This window comes from Apium graveolens, chromosome 10 (assembly GCF_009905375.1).
Source record: "Apium graveolens cultivar Ventura chromosome 10, ASM990537v1, whole genome shotgun sequence".
Classification (NCBI taxonomy): domain Eukaryota; kingdom Viridiplantae; phylum Streptophyta; class Magnoliopsida; order Apiales; family Apiaceae; genus Apium; species Apium graveolens.
Window position 1 is genome coordinate 126,699,531 of NC_133656.1, and position 8,776 is coordinate 126,708,306.

Consider the following 8,776-nt stretch of genomic DNA (forward strand, 5'->3'; position numbering starts at 1 on the left):
TTAAAATTTATTCTAGGAAATATGCAAAATTCAAATATTTTGAACATATCTCATTTGATTTATTACGTAATTAAATTAAATTAGTTTTAAATTATTTAGTGATACAACAAAAAAAAATTTCGATTCATAGAAAGGATTTTTTTCCCACAAACACTTTAATTCGTCCACATCTCATTTAATTTTCATTGTATTATAAAAAATGTCAGAGTCTTGCTTATAAAAAATGCCAAAGGCTTATATTTTTAAATTTTCTTAAATTATGTAATATGTTTTTATTATAAAACTGTTAATCAATATTTTTTCTCCGCTAACACAACATTCCATTCACAACTCATATAATTTTAAATTTATTCTAATAATTATGTAAAATTCAAATATTTTCAACATATCTCATTTCATTTATTACGTAATTAAATTAAATTATTTTTAAATTGTTTAGTGATATAATAAAAATTTATTTATTGGTTCATAAAAAGGATATAGGTCAAAGGTAGTTGAATTTATTACTTCTGTCGAGTGTACAAAATGGGTTGCATGCAGATATAGTACCGGCCATTTCTCTTGATTCCTGCTCAAATCCCCGGCATAGAAGGTCTATCAATCCTCATACCAAGCTTAATCCTAAGATAACCTACACTACGGTACTAATTCCTCAATCCTCTGTTACTGTTTCTTTAATTTGATGTTCAGTTGTATGCTTCAATTTGTCCCAATCGGTTGTTATAGTAGTTTATCTAACTTATCTGGTCTGATATGTATGATCATTGAGAATGTAATTCAAGTTGTACTGATCTTAATTGATGAATGTAAAGACTTAATCAGATTGGGTTATGAATAGTAGTATCCGCATAATTTGAGAAGTAGAGCAAATTGATGTTTTATTTTATGAGTAATAAACATGTATGTATGTTCTATTTGATATATGCATTCACAATTGTAGTTTATCCTTTTGTTAAAAATCATGGTAAGGAATTTGATATGGGATACTATTCCTCAATTGTACATTATATGTTATACTCGATGCCCAGTTTATCATTTTTTTAGTAGTCTCTGCACAATGTGAGAAGCAGAGAAAATTGATGTTTACTTTTAGCAGTAGTAAACATCGAGGTATGTAGAATTCGATATATGAATTCACAATTGTAGATTTTTATTTTGTTTAAAGTCATGATCAATTCATTTGATATGCGATACTCTTCTGTAATTGTACAGTCCTTATTGTTATATTCGGTGTAGAATTTCGATAATTTAGTAATGGTGAATACAGTGGCTTTAGTAATAGTGAATACTTGTTGTTCTACTCTGTTTTTTTCAGTCGTGATACCATAGACGGATTTCCAAAGTTTAGTTTGTTGCAATGGATATAATGATTCGAATGTGTTCCTCATTCTTGCTACTTAATTGACAGTTGATTTAGTACAATTTTTCTGGAAAGTAAACATCGGAACATTCTTGCTACTTTTTAGATGAATTTGGAGATGATAGTGTTACAGAGGCTCCGATATACAATTATTGTAATTTCATATGAGCTATATTGCCTGTTTATATTACAGATATGATTGGAAATACTGATTTCCGTAGTGCAAACATGCAAAACTTGAAAGATTACTCTTATAAGGGCTCTGGGAAATTCTTTGTCAATTGTTTGAAGGATGACCTCTACGAGGTTATATACTTCAAGAATAGGACAATTCCACGCGGCACTTTCTATGATCAAGGTACTATACACAAACTTCATAAAAATCCCGTTGGACTACTATGATTAAAATAAAGTTTCTGATGAATGATATGTTTTTCAGATTTAATGACTGGTATAGGATGGAAGTTCCTGGTGTTTCTTAACAATCCTGCATTTCAAAATGTAAAAATTATAAGAACACTATTTTTTGTCGAAGTCAGTTATTTTATGTTTATGATATTTAGGTTAAAAAAATTAGATTACAGTGTTATCGGCCATATCCACTTTTACAGAGCCTATAATTCTGTGCACTTTAGTAATTTATCCATTTATTAGTAAAATGTAAAAGCCGGTACTTTATTAATCTTTGATCTTTGATATCCAATTCCTGCACATTTCTGGAGAGCATTTGGGAAGCTGCTACCACCTAAAGTCCAATTCTACATGAGAAATGGAAGTCGATATGAAGGAACGTGTTCCAAAACTGAGAGAAAGATGTATGGCCTTGAAGATCTTGTGCGAGAATATGGTTTGAGCGAGACTGACAAAGTTTTGTTTACCTACTTTGGTGAAGGAAACTTTTTTGTTATGATATTTGATAATTCAAATGTTGAAGCAGTGATGCTTGACCAAGATTCCAAAAGTTCAGGTTATATCTACTATACAAAGCATATAATTAATTTTAAACTTACTTATTCATTTTTTTTGAATTTAATGTTATTTATACTACATAGTTAGAGATGGAGATTGTTGATGAACCTGTTCAACTTCCTGTTAACCTGGAAGTTAATGTTCACAACAATGAGAACATGACTTTTACCCATGTCATGACAAAATCCAATATGGACAACACATCTCATGGAGTGGTACGAAAATATTTTATAAAATTTTATAACACAGTTGTCCTATTTTTTTAACACTTTGAATTGTACTTATTTTTTACATCTGTATTGTAGTATATCCCCAGCTACATTGAATCACCAAATGGACAATGGATAGCTGGTGACATGGTAAATTTGAGAACTGTTGTCGGGAGTTGGTATATCAGTGTTGTCAAATCGGGGAAGATGTTTAGGTTTTCAAGTGGCTGGAATCAGTTTGTTAAAGATAATGAAATATCATTACATGAAACAATTGTATTTCAATTGTTGGAAGAAGATCAGGCTGTAGTTTTTCTGGTAACTTTCCCACACAGGCCTTGAGATGTTTTTCCCATATATACAGCTTTAAGACTACGTTTCTTCGGTTTTGTTAATGTCTCAGACTACTGCTTTTCGTTCTCATCATGTTTTTCTAACATATTACTTTACTATGGTTGTGTAACTACTTTATTGATTCAGGAACGTTTTGTTAGAATTTAATTACTAGGTTTAAGTTGTAATATTTTTGTAGAGTAGTTAGAAATTATATTATTTTATCGTATGTTTGCAATTTCTGATAAACTACCAAAAAATATAAAGTCATAAGTTTAATAATTGGTTATCGAAAAGTTTAATAATATCGTATATTTACAATTTATCGTATATTTATCGAAAAGTTTGATTGAGTACTTGTGGAGTATAAATAATTGGTCAATCTTTTATATCTTAAGTTTCATAATTTGTACAACGGATAGAATTAAAGAAAACTAAAAACAGGAATCTAAGTACCGGATTACATAGATAAATATATGAAGAAATCCTTAATAATGATATAAAGTATTGAAGGAAATTATTATAGAAATTCTGAAAATTGAAAGAAACTGGATCATAGTACGTACAACTTGTCCAATCTCCAAAATTCATTTGCATCAATTCCAGAAAACAAAGTTATGAAAGATAGAATATGATGATCACAACTTAATAATGGTCATTATTTAAAATAAAATTCAGAAAAGCTAAACACCAATCCAATCCAGCTTTCGTACATAACATCAAGCAAAATAATTGAGTGATAAACTGCTGTATTACTTCTCCTGCAATTTTATCAAATTAAAAATTCTTAGAATATGACCAAAATAACAGAAAAAACTTATAGAATATAGGTACTTATTAATATATTTATACCAATCAATTCATATCAAATTATAATGTAACACAGACTCACGTCAAGAACCCAAACCAATATGTAATCCTTTAAATTTATTAGAGAAAAACAACTTATCTTACAACTTATGAGGATAATTAATGAACGAAATTTAAGTGATTTAATGCAAGAAAACAAAATACAATGTATAAATGTGTCTTACCTTTTTAATTTTTTTGGTAACTGATTTGCAGAGCCTGGAGTATGATCAATGGCATCAAGATCGACACACTAACACAAAAACAATTACGCTTTATAAAGATTTTTTGGAAGACTAAAAGGTAAGATACATTTGAACCTGTTTTCCACCTTCACAACCTTTTGTTGGCAAGTGCAGCTTAAATACAACCAATTTCCATTCCCCGCTACAGTAATAATTTTAACAGCACAAAGGTAAGATTTCTGTATTAAAAAGAAAATAAACAAAATAGATAAGTTTGATGGTTTATACTTTTATATAAGATATTACCAAATCTGAAATGTTACTAAAAGATAGAAATTATAAATTTAAGCATATATGCTTATCATGATAAACAATAATCAGATTATTCTATTTATTGATTAAGGTCTAGAGGTTATGTATTTATATCCTAAATAAATTTTTCTTATTAAGTAAATTTAACAATGTTGAGGATAATGATGGAGCGCTCATTATTTGCAATTGGTTCTCGAGACACAACAAATTTAAATTTCTAAAAAAACAGAACTTTGAATCTAAAAAATAATAAATTGTAAGATAGTCATCCATCTTCACAAAGATATAAATAATTGGTCAATCTTTTATATCTCAAGTTTAATAATTTGTATAACGGATAGAATTAAAGAAAACTAAAAATAGGAATCTAAGCCTTATTTATTAATGAAAGTAAAAACAAGTTAAACATAATTTATTAAACTAACAAAAGTTCAAAAGATCCAAAATAAAATTCTCTAACAAGATCCAAAATAATATGGAAATAAAACATGTCCTTGACTTTATTAAACAAGCTAAAATCTAGGCAGCACTCATCACACCCCCGCTTTACCCCTGACTACCTGTGGAAAGAAATAAATACGAGTGAGCCAAATGCCCAATATTAATATATCATTAAAAGGTAGAGCAAAAGAATATATTTGATTTTAATAATTAGGCAAGAAGATGAGTAATATGACAGTAATTATTTAGAATCAAGGAACAAATAAATCCAAATAAAATCAAAGAAATGACTGAGAACAAGTAAGGTGGGTAGCATCTTATAAAATATCTGCTCGCTGGTAAACGTACAAATATTTCCTTCTCAGGTTATCCACAAGAAGGATAAGATGAAATGTATAAAACATTTTCCCAAACAAACAAAATGGTGATGATCTTAATCATGCCTCATACCGGAGAGACATGCTCGTATAGTGACAACACTGATACGAGTTAGTGCAGAGAGCACCAAAGACTGCAAAAACTCCATGTGTCTCGTCTGTGAAATACCCACACAGATAAGTTTAAGAGCCCATAATAAATGGTTACAAAGTTTCCAATAGTATTGAAAATAAAAAGTTCCATTTGACAAATCAAATATACTGATAGGCAACATAGATCAAAAGTGGTTAAGTAACAACAGAGACCAAATATGGCTAAGCAAAAATTAACAAGTGTACATATACAAGATGTACAACTTAACAAAATAAAATTATGATAAGATAAATATGATAGGACAATAAGTAGAGAGAAAGAAAAAATATATTTTAAATGCAGAGAGAATGGAGGATACTCTATGTGGAATGAGTCTAAAATATTTAATAATGCTGACACAACTAGCTCCAAATAAACCTCCAAATCAATCTATAATATCAACATAAATATAATTTATAAACGCCAAACTCTGAAACCCATTAAAAACTAAAGCTAACAAAATTATAATATTTTATACATATACCACAACTAATATACATGATCACCATCTCAAGCTTGAGTACTATAAATATATAAATAACAAATAATGTGAATAATTTACAAGCAGGTTTATAAAAATATAAAAGATATTTTATTAATTTATAAAAATAATGTAGAAATCTTTAAATATATGACTTTATAAAAGTAGACAAACTTAAATTATACATTAATTTAACATATTAAATTGTAACACCATTTTATGAAAATGATAAAAATAAATATAGCATGCTCTCTATCTATCAACACATACAAGATTTATCAAATCCTTACTTACAAAAATTAAATTATCATGGCCAAGCATTAGATACTATAATTAATAACAAATTGGTTATAAAAAACCAATGAGACTAAAGTTTCAAATATATTATGCAGGAGGAAAATATAATAATGTAATATGATTAACAAATGTAAACAATTTATAATTTTAGATAAACAAACAACTAATTGTTAATTACTTAACTTAATTAACAAAATACTTTGACTACATATCTCTTGTAAAATAAAATACCATACATATCATTAGTCCCACAAATACATATTTTGTCAATTTTTAATAAATCTCAATAAACTAAATCTTGTGAAAATAGATTTTATTTTACAAATATTTTTACATATTAACAAACTAGCATAATATAACATGATAATATTGTGAACAACTCACACACATAACTAGTAAATAATAATTAACAAAACTAGCCAGACACTAACAATATTAAAATGTACCATATCATCCACTTAATAAAATGTAAAAAAAACCTGAGATTCATATAATTTCCTAAACCAACTTAATGACATAAAAATTAAAAACAAAAACAACAGAGACATGACTAATAAGATTACTACTAATTAAACATCTTGTAGCCAGTACAAATAACAATTAATCAATTAAATTAGTTAAACATGCATTAAACAATAACCTAACATAATATATAAACACATAAACAAATAATATAATAATTTGATAAAACTTACGTGAATTTAGAGCCTGATATAAATATGTAAAAAATCTGTACAACTAGTTATAAACCTGAAAATAAAATGACTAATATTAATATACAATATAAATAATAATCATCTTAAATTACATAATTAAATTTTAAATAAACCTGCTCAAGATGTACATTCTGTGAAAGTTTTTGTCCGACCTTAACCTAGCTATCTTTCTGCTCCTCTTGATATTTAATAACCCAAAAATCAATTTTTCCTTCTCTTAATCTTTAGTAACCCAATATTTTTTAACACTGACACTCCAGTTAGCTCTTCTCTAACCTCATGTAGATCCAAAGCTTCCTTTCTTATGCACCAACTCTTCTATCTCACTCATAAATTATATAATACTACTCCTTTTCCATTTTGTTATATGTCGCTCTAAGATGAGTTTTTGTGTGAAAACACTAAGAGGGTGACTCTGTTTATATAATAAGTACCTCAACAAACTATTAAACTCTTATCACCCGGTTTGACTCATATTCAAATTTTAAACAACTAAAAGATAGCTTACAAAATTCAAATTTTTAACAGCCTATTATCTACATAAAACATTATCCATAATTTGGATTCTAAAATCAATTAAATAAATATTTACTAAGTTGTTGCACCAACAATGTAACAAATAAAATATGGGTTATTATATTCTTCCCTCCTTAAAATAATTGCGTCCTCGAAATTCTAGTGAAGTACCAGATTCGAAGAGGTACGGATATCTTGCGCGAACTGAATCCTCGGTTTTCCAAGTAGCTTCGCGAACATCATGATTTTTCCATAAAACTTTAACAAAAGGGATCGTGTTCTTGCGCAACACTCTCTCCTCCATCGCCAATATAGCTTCAGCTTCTTCTTCATAAGACAAATCTTCACGAAATGCATCTAAGGGATATTGAACAACATGATTAGGATGATATACATACTTTCTCAGAACCTATGCATGAAACACATTGTGCACTCGTGACCATTATGGCGGTAAAGCAACTCTACATGCCACAGCTCCAACCCTCTCAAGAATCTCAAAAGGTCCTATATACCTCGGACTTAGCTTACCCTTCTGACCGAATCGCTGAATGCCTCTCTAAGGAGATACCTTAAGGAAGACCTTGTCTCCTGCTTTAATTCATATTCTCGTGTACCCTTATCAACATAACTCTTCTGTCTAGATCGAGCTTGTTCAAGTCTTTCTCGAGCAACTCCTACCTTATCTGTAGTGACTTGGACTAGATCGGGACCCTCCAAAAGCTTCTCTCCTACTTCATTCTAACAAATAGGTGTTCTGCACTTGCGCACATAGAGTTCCTCAAAAGGAGCCATACCAATGCTGCTCTGCCAACTGTAATTATAAATAAATTCAACCAAAGGCAAATAGTCACCCCAATTTCCATACCACTCTAATGCACATGCTCGCAATATATCCTCCAAGGTCTGAATGGTCCTCTCTAACTGCCCATCAAACTGTGGATGAAAAGTTGAGCTATAATTCAACTTGGTACCCCATGCCTTTTGAAATCCTTTCCAAAACCTTGAAGTGAATCTGGGATCTCTGTCTGATACGATCAAAACTGGATTCTCGTGTAGTCTAACAATATCATTCATGTATAATAGCGCTAAGTTCTCCAAATTCAGGTTCTCACGGATTGCCAAAAAGTGAGCAAATTTAGTGAGTCTGTCTACAATCACCCATACCGCATCATGTTTCTTAAAAGTCTTAGGCAGTCCTATGACAAAGTCCATGCAAATATTCACCCACTTCCATGTAGGTAACTCCAATGGTTGTAATAAGCCATTTGGCCTCTGGTGCTCAATCTTCACCTGTTGACAAGTCAAACACTTCGAAACAAAATCGGCAATATCTCGTTTCATGCCACTCCACCAAAAGTATTCCTTTAAATCTTGAAACATCTTTGTCTCACCTGGATGAATAGAAAATGATGATCTATGAGCCTCTTCCATCAATTCCTCCATGAGATCCTTGTTAGCAGGCACACATAGATGATTATACGTCCATAGAATGCCATGATCATCAAAATAAAATCCTGGTTGCTTTTTAGGATCAATATTCTGGACAAAAGACCACAATTCTCCATCTCCATCCTAAGCCGCCTTAATCCTAGTGATAA